A 12,469-nucleotide genomic window follows, 5' to 3' on the forward strand; every position below is an offset into this window, starting at 1 on the left:
TCAACTCCAGGACCCTGGGATCATGACCTGACCCAAAGGCAGACGCTTAACCAACTGAGCCACCCAGGTGCCCCTAAAGTATCTTTTTGAACATTAACTCAGTTTAAAAAACAATTTTAAGGGGTACCTGGGTGGCTTAGTCGTTAAGCATCTGCCTTTGGCCCAGGTCATGATCCATGATCCCAGGACCCTGGAACTGAAGCCTGCATCAGGCTCCCTGCTCAGCGCAAAGGCTTCTTCTCCCTCTCCCAAACCCCCTGCTTCTGTTCCCTCTCTCTCCCCGTGTCTCTCTGTCAAATAAATAAATAAAATCTTAAAAAAAAAAAATTTTTTTAAGGGAGTACCTGACGGGCTCAGTCAGTGAAGTATGCAACTCGATCTCAGGGTTGTGAATTCAAGCCTCACACTGGGTGTAGACATTACTTAAAAAAAAAAAAAAACTTAAAAAATATTTTAGAGCCACCTGGATGGCTCAGTCGTTAAGTGTCTACCTTCGGCTCAGGTCACGATCCCAGGGTCCTGGGATCAAGCCCTGCATCAGGCTCTCTGCTCAGCGGGAAGCCTGCTTCTCCCTCTCCCACTCCCCCTGCTTGTGTTCCTGCTCTCACTGTGTCTCTGTCAAATAAATAAAATCTTTAAAAAAAATTGTTTTAAGGTATAAAAATAAAAGGAAACTCTCCTCCCAACAATTGTAACAGAAAACACTTTTTCCTTTTGCACCCATCTGATCTTCATTTTTAAACATGCAAAAATTTTTTTAAGTGGGCTCCATGCCCAACGTGGGCTTCAATTCACAACTCTGAGATGGAGAGTTGAATGCTCTACTGATTGAGCCAGCAGGTACCCTAACATGCAAACATTTTAAGATCTTACTTAGTTATTTGAGAGAGAGCGAGCAAGAGAGCACAAGCAGGGGGTGAGGGAGTGGGACAAGCAGACTCCCCGATGAGCACAGAGCCCAATGCCCGGCCTGATTCCAGGCCCCCAAGATCATAAACTGAGCTGAAGTCAAATGCTTAACTAACTGAGCCACCAAGGAACCCCAAAATGCAAACATTTTTAAATTATTTTAAAAATATACATTTACTGGGGCACCTGGGTGGCTCAGTGGCTTAAAGTCTCTGCCTTCGGCTTGGGTCATAATCCCAGGGTCCTGGGATCGAGGCCCACTTCGGGCTCTCTGCTTCCTCCTCTCTCTCTCTGCCTGCCTCTCTGACTACTTGTGATCTCTGTCAAATAAATAAATAAATAAATAGATATATAAATTTACCGATGTATAAATACATTTACTGATGACAAAACTTAAAACACATTTACTGATGACAAAACTTCATGAAGCAAAATTAGACTTCAGTTATTCATTTTATTACTAGACAGTTAACCCCAGGAAAAGGAACAAAGAACTTTTTTCTGAGAAAGTCATCAAAAATCAAAAGAATTATCTACATCTATCTGGACCACACAGTATATATGAGACCTTGCAAAATACTATTTATTTCTCTTACTCTTTTTATGGCACATCTTCAAAAAAATTATAGATGCTCTACTGACTTTTCTCATCACCCTAAAAGAAATTTAAATTCCTGATACACAGTGTTGTGATAAGCACTGTAATCCAGCACAATCTGAATCACTACCCATGCCATGAAACTAAGGTCAGCTTTACGCCTAACAGCCCCAAAGCAAAAACAACCCAAAATGTTTATCCAAAGATGAATAAACAAATCCTGTAGTAGTCACACGCAATATCCTCAGCAACAAAAAGCTAATTACTGATACATGCAGCAACATGAATGAACCAGACATCATGCTGAGCAAAAGAAGCCAGGCCCAAAAAGAATATATACTGAATAATTCCATTTATGTAAAATCCTAGAAGAACCAAAATTAATCTACAGTCACAGAAAACAGATTGAGTAGTGGGGGAGGAAAAATGACCATAAAAAGAAGGAGAATTCTACAGGTGATGGAAATGTTATATATCTTAATTGTGGTGATGGCTACACAGGTATATACGTTTATCAATATTCATCAAAATGTACATTTAATATGTAGCGTACTTAAAATGAAGGCATTTTATTCTATTTAAGTTATACTTCAAAAAAAAAGGTGAATTTTGGGGCGCCTGGGTGGCTCAGTGGGTAAAGCCTCTCCCTATAGCTCAGGTTACAATCTCAGGGTTCTGGGATCAAGCCCCACATCAAGCTCTCTGCTCAGCAGGGAGCTGGCTTCCCCCTCTCTCTCTGCCTGCCTCTCTGCCTACTTGTGATCTCTGTCAAATAAATAAATAAAATCTTTTTTAAAAAAAGAAAATGGCATTTTACTTCTATGGTCTTCTTCCCCAAGATCCTTAACCCCACTCCAATCATGAAAAAAACATCTAAATTCCAACGGAGAGGCATTCTACAAACACACTTTAACCAGTAATGCCTCAAAACTGTCAATACTGTTAAAAACAGGGAAATCTGAAAAGTTTTCACAGCCAAGAGGACCCTATGGATACATCGGGCTCTCTGCTCAGCAGGGAGCCTGCTTCCCCCTCTCTCTCTGCCTGCCTCCCCCCTCTCTCTGCCTGCCTCTCTGCCTACTTGACTCTCTCTGTCAAATAAATAAATAAAATATTTTTTAAAAATAAAATAAAAATAAAGATTTTATTTATTTGTCAGAAAGAGAGATAGAGGTGGGGGACAAACAAGGGAGAAGGCCAGAGGAGAGGGAGAAGCAGGCTAAGGAATTTGATGTGGGACTCCTCGATCCCAGGACGCTGGAATCATGACCTGAGCCAAAGACAGATGCTTAACCAAATGAGCCACCCAGACATCCCTAAATACTTAAAAATAAAATAAAGACTATCATTTTTTAAAAAAAAAGACTACTATAAAAATAAGGTAATAACTCAAGAGTTTTGTGGACTTAAAAAAATGCAACTTTGTTCCTCAATCACATTAACCACATTTCAGGTGCTCAAAAGTCGTAAGCAGCTAATGTCTACAAGTATTTGATAGTACAGATTTACAGAATATTGCCATCATAGCAGAAAGTTGTTAAGACAGCACTGACATAGAAGACTTATTTTATAGGACTACTAAAGAGAACTATTTTATAACTAATCACAACTTATGAACAAATCCGTTTATCTATCCAGCATGAAAAACCCTCACTGAAATCTAAAAAACCTTCAATGATATGTTTACTCCAATTTCTATTTCAAACTATTACTTATTTTTCTAATGCTTTAAAAAACAAAAACCAGGGGCGCCTGGGTGGCTCAGTGGGTTGGGCCTCTGCTTCGGCTCAGGTCATGATCTCAGGTTCCTGGGATCGAGCCCCGAGTCGGGCTCTCTGCTTGGCGGGGAGCCTGCTCCCCCTCTCTCTCTGCCTGCCCCTCTGCTTACTTGTGCTCTCTGTCAAATAAATATAAAAAAATAAATAAATAAATAAACAAAACAATAAGCCCTATGTATCATATGTAAATATAACATTGAAAACTGTTCCATTTCCAAGAGTAGCAATTCAAAGTAAGGTCTTCTGAAACTCTTACAAGGTATTCATGATATCAAAACTATTATTTTAACAATACTAAGATATTATTTGCACTTTTCAGTGTTGGCACTACACTGATCATGCAAAGCAGTCGAAGAGAAAATGACACCCAGACCTGAGTATTTACCAGGTATTTTTTCAAAAATGAACAAATTGACACTGTCACTTCAAAAACAAAACAAAAACAAAAAAAACTGTACTTGTTGCCAATAATAAAATTTGAGCTTCCAAGCAAAATCAGAATTCTGGAAAACTATTCACCACCGTTGAGTTCTGATGGGTTTTCCAGTACTGAAGACTTTCCCAATAATTAAAGGCTTTCCTGATGGGTAATGATTTATATGAATGCATTTTTTAATACTGTGTTATATAAAATATTCCTTTAAGGTGGGAAACAAACCAATGCTTTTTAATGTAACAAAATATAAAAGGTGCATTGATATAATTCAAATTTCATGTTGCAACTAACCTTTAAAAACTACTACTTGTCCAATTTTGGTGTACAAAGAATATCTGCCATTACCAGAAAAGCTCCTAAAATATTCCCCCCTTTTCCAACTAAATACATATTTCTGTGAGGATGAATGTCCTTCCTATACTTCAACCAAAGTAATAAACAGCAACTGACTGAATACAGAAGCAGATACAAGAATTCAGCTGCCTACCATGAAGACATAAAAGCATTCTGCGAAAAATTTGTAAAGCGATGATACTCTTTTCACCAAACTTAAAAATATTTTAGAAAATGGGTGTTTTGGGGATGCCTGAGTGGCTCAGTCGGTTAAGCAGCTGCCTTCGGCTCAGGTCATGATCCCAGCGTCCTGGGATAGAGTCCCACATCAGGCTCTTAGCTCGAAGAGAGCCTGCTTCTCCCTTCGCCTCTGCCTGCCACTCTGCCTGCCTATGCTCGCGCTCTCTCTCTCTCTGATAAATAAATAAATACTTGTTTTAAAAATGGGTGTTTTTTCATTAAAAATATATTTATAGGGGCGCCTGGGTAGCTCAGTTAAGCGCCTGCCTTCAGCTCCGGTCATGATCCCAGGGTCCTGGGATAGAGCTAGAGCCCCACACTGGGCTCCCTGCTAGGCAGGAAGCCTGCTTCTCCCTCTGCCTCTAAGCCCTGCTTGTGTTCCCTCTCTCGCTGTGTCATCCTCTGTCAAATAAATAAATAAAATCTTTAATAAAAATAAAAATATATTTATGTTAACATGTAATGAGATTACCGTTACTTTTAAATGAAGAAATCATTTTAAATTTTTCAATATAATACAGACACATGAAACTAAAGTCAAAAGCTCTTTGGGGTCCTCTACCTCTTAAAAGGATAAAGGAGGGGCACCTGGGTGGCTCAGTGGGTTAAAGCCTCTGCCTTCGGCTCAGGTCATGATCCCAGGGTCCTGGAATCGAGCCCCACATCGGGCTCTCTGCTCGGTGGAGAGCCTTGTTCCTCCTCTCTCTATCTGCCTGCCTCTCTGCCTACTTGTGATCTCTGTCAAATAAATAAAATCTTTTAAAAAATAAATAAATAAAATAAAAAATAAAAGGATAAAGAAGACCTAAGAGCAAAAAGTTGAGAATCCCTATCTCAGAGAAATAGAAAAAAAATGACAAAAGAAATACATAAATTAACTTAGGACAAACATACATACCCTGAAAAGCATTATCAAGGGGCATAAAATACCACTGACAACAAGAACACCAAGATTCAAAATGCGACACTTATTAAAAAGTATCTAGGTCTCAAAAATGTATCCCCCCCCAAAAAAATAAAAATAAATGTATCTTTTCCAAAGACAGAGAGACTTTTCACATTTTGAAATTTACTTATATCATTTTCTGATTGACTCTGCCACTGGGCTATAAGCCCCATGAAGATAGGTCCTTGTGTGTTTTGCTCACCACTATGGCTAGTCCAGGACTCATCACAAAGCAGCTATTCAAATATTTGTTGGCTGGAGGACAAAACAAAAAAGACTTACAAAGAAAACTCGCTGATGTCTCTATTCAGATTACAAAGATGAAATTTTATAATCAAAATGTACCTATTTACATAGCAATAACAATCATAAAAGCTACCATCTATTGAGAGCCCATTTACTGGGTGCCAGGCATTACACAGGGCATTTAGACTCTTAATTCACAACCACTATGGGATATACTTTACAGGTAACGGAAATAAGGCTACAAGAGGTTACCTTATTTACCTCAAGTTACAAGTAATAATTAACAGAAAATTAAACCTACATTTCACTGCCCTTTTTAAGATTTTATTTATTTATTTGACAGAGAAAGACAGCGAGAGAGGGAACAGAAGCAGGAGGAGTGGGAGAGAGAGAAAGCAGGCTTCCCGCTGAGCAGGGACCCAGATGTGGGGTTTTGATGTGGGGCTTGATCCCAGGCACCTGGGATCATGACAGTAGTTGAAGGCAGATGTTAATGACTGAGCCACCCAGGTGTCCCCATTGCACTGCTTTAAAAGGTCACAAACTTTTAACTAAGTAATGATACAGTGCCTGATACTGCTTGATTACATTTTCCTTTTTCCTCTATTTCCAAGTTTCAGAGGAACTCATTTTGTGGAAGTCACTTTTTCTCCTTTTCCCAATCTCCCACTCTGTTCCACTATCCTTCAACTTCTAACCCTCTGCATCACTCAATTAAGCAATATAGTAAGCCCTCTGGGTAGGGAAGAGAACAGATTCTCCTAAAATACTATCAGAAACTTCATTAACAATGGTGGAGGGACCCCTGGGATGGCTGAGTCCCTTAAGCCTCTGCCTCTGGCTCAGGTCATGATCCCAGGGTTCTGGGACAGACAGAGGGCTTCCTGCATAGGGCTTCCTGCTCAGCAGGGAGCCAGTTTCTCCTTCTGCCTGCCACTCCCCCCTCTTGTACAGGCTCTCTCTTTCTCTTTGTCAAATAAATAAAATCTTTAAAAAAAAAAATGGTACAAAACATAAATTAAAGCTCTCTGACCCACTGATCTTACAGGATGGCTTCATATCCAGTCCCTCAACTGACCATGGTTTGGACGGTATCACCTCAATTCTCAAGGAGCTAATCATGAAAGCCCCTGGATGTGACCATGCCTTCAAGGCCTGAGCCATGATTTACCAATTAGAAAGTTCCAGGACAGTACCTCTGCCAATTCCTGTCAGTAACCACAACCAAAGAACCAATACGGAAGAGACCACAGTCCCCAAGACTTTCTCCAGGGCCAGGACAACTTGAATAAAAGGAGCTTTGTTCCCAAAGAACATACTAGCCACAATATCACTGTAAGAAGAAAAGCTGTAACTGTCATTCTCCCCATAGCTTCTGAACAATATGTAAACATTACTAGTTTTTCCCCTTTTGGTTAAAGAAGAACAAAATTAGCAACTGGTAAACTATTCCAGAAAAAATTACAACGCCACACACATTACCATGTCGTTTAATAATCTCATCAACAAGCCAATGTTTTTCGGAGAAGGATCCCCAGAGCCTGTGGAAGTTTTACACAGATTGTGTGGAAATCTTTTTAAACCTCACAAAGCCTTAACTCAATAAGCCTGAATATACCTTACCTCAAAATCCAAATTAAAGAAAACATACAATGTAAGAGAAGACTATTCTACCTTAAAAATGAACTCAGCTGCAATCTGCTAAAGAAACCCTGGCTGAAAAAAAGTATCAGAGGAAGTCACATCCATGGCCTGTCATTGGATACATACTCTATAATACATAACTTTTATTAGTAATCCCTAGGCTTTGCATCAAAAATCTCAATATACCAATACACCAACAAGATTTAAGTAATAAAAAAAATTAGATATCACCAAGTACATAGAAGCTATAAACAAAAATAAACAGGGCTTCAAAATGCTCCATTAAAAAAAAACTTACTTCAGTATTACCTAGTAATTCTAGAATACAAAAGCACGTCAATACAAAAGTTTATACTATATCTCACTGATTCTTTCTCAACAGTAAAAAATCCCTGCTATAATTCAAATAATGTGAATACATGTTCACATGTAGGAAGTCCCACCCTTGGGCGCCTGGATGGCTTAGACAGTTGGGCATCTGCCTTCCACTCAGGTCATGATCCTAGGGTCCTGGGATCAAGCCCTGCATCGGGCTCCCTGATCAGATCAACGGGAAGTCTGCTTCTCCCTCGCCTTCTGCTGTTCCCCCTGCTTGTGCTCTCTCTCTCTCTCAAATAAACAAATGGAATCAAGGAAGGAAGGAAGGAGATAAGGAAGGAAGGAAGGAAGGAAAAAGAAAAGAAAGAAAGAAAGAAAGACCCACTCTTCAAACTCTCCATGGCTTCCTAATGCTCCAGGGTGTTTAATACTATAAAAAGTACCCAGAAATTAAAATTTATAAAAGCGATCAATAAAAAATAACCAATGAATTTTTCCACAAACCAAGCCTCTCACTTGCTTATGTTCATTTGCTAAACTTTTATCACAAACACTCCTCTGAACCCCCTAAATCAAGAACATTTGTTAAAATATTGCACTAGAAAGTTCAAACAAGAATGCTCAGTGAGACCTACTGGGCCTCACTGACCCAAAGATAAGCATATACTTTAAATTTTTTTTTTTTTTTTATTCATTTGTTAGAGAGAGCGAGCGAGCACAGAGTGGTAGGCAGAGGGAGAAGCAGGCTCCCCGCCGAGCAAGGAGCCCGATGTGGGACTCGATCCCAGGACGCTGGGATCATGACCCGAGCCAAAGGCAGCCGCCCAACCAACTGAGCCACCCAGGCACCCCGATAAGCATATACTTTAACTCTTCAGGACATATTAACTGAAACTGCCAACCTAACTACAGGAAATTTTTCTAGGAAAGGAAAAACATCCAGAAGGTTCTGTGGGTTTCTACCTAGAAGAGCCAGCACTACACCTTCTCTGAGACCTGCACCCACTCATAGAAGTGAGATTTTTCAACTACATTTGTACCTCTAGACTCCAACCCTAAGGCCATACTAACTGGACCAATGACAGAGAACTGAACAAACTTCAACCAATCAAATTTTCTCTCCCAGGAATCTAAACATGGGCAATGAGCTAGTAACCAGCTGGCTAGTGGCACTGCAGCTTGAGTTCACATGTGGCTCCAGGAATAAAGTGGTGATTTTCTTCCCATGTGTTAAAGCAGAGAAAGGCCAGTTTGTGAAGACAATTAAAGCAGGCTAAAAAGAGACAAGAGAGGACAATGACTAGCCAGCAGAGAGTTAAGTACTATCTGGACTGTCTTGGCTCCTGAATGTTTTCCAGTTTCTGGTTTGTGTCCTTCACGAAAGCCAACAGTCCTACGGTTCTTTAAGATACCTCCTTATTCCTGACCCAAAGCATTCTTTTTCCTGTTTCACGCCACCAGATAATCATTACAACAGTTTAAGACAAAAATTCCATACCAGGATCAACGCAGAAAGGGCATGATTATTCTTACGGTTCATAAGAAATCTGAGCAGTACCTGAGAAGTTGTTTTTATCACTATCTATAACCTCAGGAAAATACATAGGGCAAAAACCCCTGAAATGTTAAATGCAAAAATTATGTTTACATAAGCCCTCAGCTCTGTGCTTCCCTTCAACACTCACCTGTTCAAAAGTTCTGCTGGTTCACAGCAGGAGGTGTGAGCAGATTTTGTTCAGGTTCTTTTAACACTGTAAATAACAAAAGTATTAAAATAATTGACCCAAGAATCAATCTCTTAGGAAACTTTAAGAACATAATTTCTTATCATGAATAGTTTTACAGGAAAGGTTCCAAACCTGGTTCTAATATTAGAATCAACATTTTGTGCTTACGAACTAACTGCCACTTTCCTAACATTTTTAAAGGGTTTCTCTCAGCAGCTCTGGAATGGGACTAAAAAACACGTTTTTAACAAAAGTTCTAAGTGATTCGGATGAAGCTAACAAATGAGGGTTTAGGAAATACAGGGTTTAGGAAAGTGATTACTTAGGGTTTTCATTCAAAACCACATTACAGGGCTTTGGTATTAATTTTTAAGCATACCTGATAGAAAAAATGACAGCCAGCAACACAGTAATACAGGACATATCCTATGCAAATAATGAGGGACCCCAAGAAATACAACCACTGCCAAAATGTCCAAGGAGGAAAGCTCCAGGTATGCTTTCAGATGCAAAAATCACAACTCCTTTTAAGGCTCTACTGAGACAGCACCTTAAAAATCCACAGGACATTGATATTTCAAGTGACAAGGAGTGGACTGAAACAGTAGCTTCAAGTGGTTTCTCAGATAAAATCAAATAATGCTTTGAATGCTGCTATGAGTCAAAAAACAATAATTACAAATTAAAGTTGATAATTTTACTGACAGCAAAAAAGCACTGTAAGCCAAGTCTGCCTTTTGATTTAATTTTACAAAAAAGTAGCCACGTTATTATAATGTCCAAAAGGGCAATCAACTTTATGCACTTAAGTCTATTCTTATAAGGGCAGGCAGAAGGAAAAGAAGGAAGAACTAGGTAATAAAGTTCTCTGAGCCTAACTCAAGACAACAAGCTCTAAAGTATCCCCTATTACACATATAAATTAAGTTCAAGTTCTCTGTAGTTAATGAAACTCTGTGGTTAACAAGAAAATATAATATTGTATACTTTAATTACTTGAAGCAGGTAGGTACATAACAGATTGAAAATATTTTTATAAACTTAATTGTGGCCACTTAAGGGAGGTTTTTCAAACCTCCTCCGTCTCCTCCCTCAACCTCACACAAAAAATTATGAGCAATTCAGGGTGCCTGGCTGGCTCAGTTGGTAGAACACACTATGACACTTGATCTTGGGGTCATGAGTTCAAGCCCCAAGTTGGGCACAGAGCTTACTTAAAAATATATACACACGTGTGTGTGTGTGTGTGTGTGTGTGTGTGTGTGTGTGTGTATACACACATATACATGGGCAATTCAACAAAGGTATCATTCTGCATTCCCGTACAATTAATTAATCTACTTTATTTCTCAGTTGCCTTCATAAAAAATGAAAAAATGCTAATCAGGTCAAGAAATACTAGGACTCTGTAAGTAAGCTTGCCTATGGAGTGAAAATCTACTTATATTTAAAAATATGTAACTTTTCAGGACATTAAAAATGAGTGAAAATCCTAGAATTTTATCACCATAAAATCCTAGGAGGGTTAAAAAGGGAAAAAAAGGTTTGGGTTCAGAGTTTTACAACGATGACCAAATAATTTTAAGGCAATTCAAACTGCTAAAGGAAAACGGACATTTAACTTGCCTCTAAGATACCCGGATTAACACCAACATAGGCTGTAGATTCAACCTAATGAGACTGGTCCCACTATAATCTATAAGAAATAGAATAAAACATAAAGTACTGAAAATTTAATTAGCAAGAGATAATGGAGAACTACAAATCAAGTCAGTCTTTGAAAATTGCACAAATCAAAGATCTTTTTTAGAATGGCAAGGGTAAAAGGGACAGGAATAATCTTTTCACCCAAAGGTCCTCCCAGACAACAATCACTATCAGCAGTGTCATCTTCCAGTGTGAAAGTCAACACATACATACACACACAAAAAGACACATGAAGTATGAAAATGCAGAGTCATGAGAACGAATGAGCTGATATGACATCGAAGAATATGGAAATGTCATTTCAAAAATTCAACAAAGGAACAAGAAGGAAAAAGGCAATTCATTAAGATACCACTTCATCCCTATCACTACTATGTCTCCTTAGACAAGGAGCTCCACTCACACCCTGAAGCTGTAATTCCTCTCTTCTCATGAGTTTCAAGCAAGCTATGACAAATTATTTTTCATATATGCAACTTGACTCACCAGCAAAAGCATTTCAAAACCAAGATATTAAATTCCTCAGGTGAATTAAAATGAAAGAAAACATTTTTGAAAGCTCAGTAATAAGCATATGGAGATAAGCTGGAGGGGAATCGGAAAAAAAAATTCCTTTCCATAGAAAAAAGCCTATTAGGTATCAAAGAATTGGAGAACTAATCTGAAAAGTAAAAGTGGAGAAATAAATAACTCAGCACAAAAAGTTCTACACATGTAAAATGTTATAAAAGACATACAAACAAATTAGTGGAAGAGACCCTGAGAAATTTAAAACTAGGCTGGACAGAACACAATTAAGAGAAATTCTCAATTCTTATTAGTCAGATTAAGAACAATGTAAATTAATATGCTGATTCAATCATTCTTCCAGGTTATATTTCTTAATGGTGTGTCTAAACTTCAAATCAAATTAATTTCCCTACATTTTCAAATATTCAGAAGTATTCCAAAGAGTCGCTTCTTTGAAAACAATTCTTTTAGGCAGTTTATCATTAATCTCATTTAAAAAGTTTAACAAAGAGGGCGCCTGGGTGGCTCAGTGGGTTAGGCCGCTGCCTTCCGCTCAGGTCGTGATCCCAGGGTCCTGGGATCGAGTCCCGCATCGGGCTCTCTGCTTAGCAGGGAGCCTGCTTCTCCCTCTCTCTCTCTGCCTGCCTCTCTGCCTACTTGTGATCTCTGTCTCTCAAATAAATAAATAAAATCTTTTAAAAAAAAAAGTTTAACAAAGATATTTCATGACAATTTCCTGAGATATGTTATATGAGCAGCCCGAATTTTTCCAAACTGGGGTGGAGTGTGTGTCATACAGAAAGAAGAGGATTTGGGCATACTGGCCTAAATCTCCAGAATCTGATCTCCCTTTCTAACAGTCACAGAGGTGCAGAAAAAAATTTCTAAGTCACTGACTGAATAACCCCTCTCATCTTAGTACCCATGAGTAGGGTACACATATTCTACTAGCCTCCCTCTCCCTTATGCCTCTCTGGCCAAGCTAGCCTCCATATTTTTCCCAGCACCTGACCTGCTCCCACCTCAGTTTTTGCCTCAGTATCTTTGCCCTAGCTTTCCTACCCTGGAGCATTCCTT

At 38.9% G+C, this 12,469-nt stretch overlaps 1 protein-coding gene across 3 annotated transcripts in view; it reads right to left on the bottom strand.

Moving 5' to 3' along the window:
* Positions 1-12,469, bottom strand: part of GIGYF2 (GRB10 interacting GYF protein 2) — a 145,952-nt gene that overhangs the window by 131,521 nt on the left and 1,962 nt on the right. For 2 of the 3 annotated variants that reach the window (XM_080797888.1, XM_080797890.1), the window contains exon 2: positions 9,134-9,199. The gene's annotated coding sequence lies outside the window, so the exon portion shown is untranslated. Of the gene's footprint in view, positions 1-9,133; positions 9,200-10,801; positions 10,872-12,469 lie in introns of all 3 variants that reach the window. The other variant, XM_080797889.1, reaches the window with a different exon arrangement.

This window comes from Martes martes (genome assembly GCF_963455335.1).
Source record: "Martes martes genome assembly, chromosome: 3".
NCBI lineage: Eukaryota > Metazoa > Chordata > Mammalia > Carnivora > Mustelidae > Martes > Martes martes.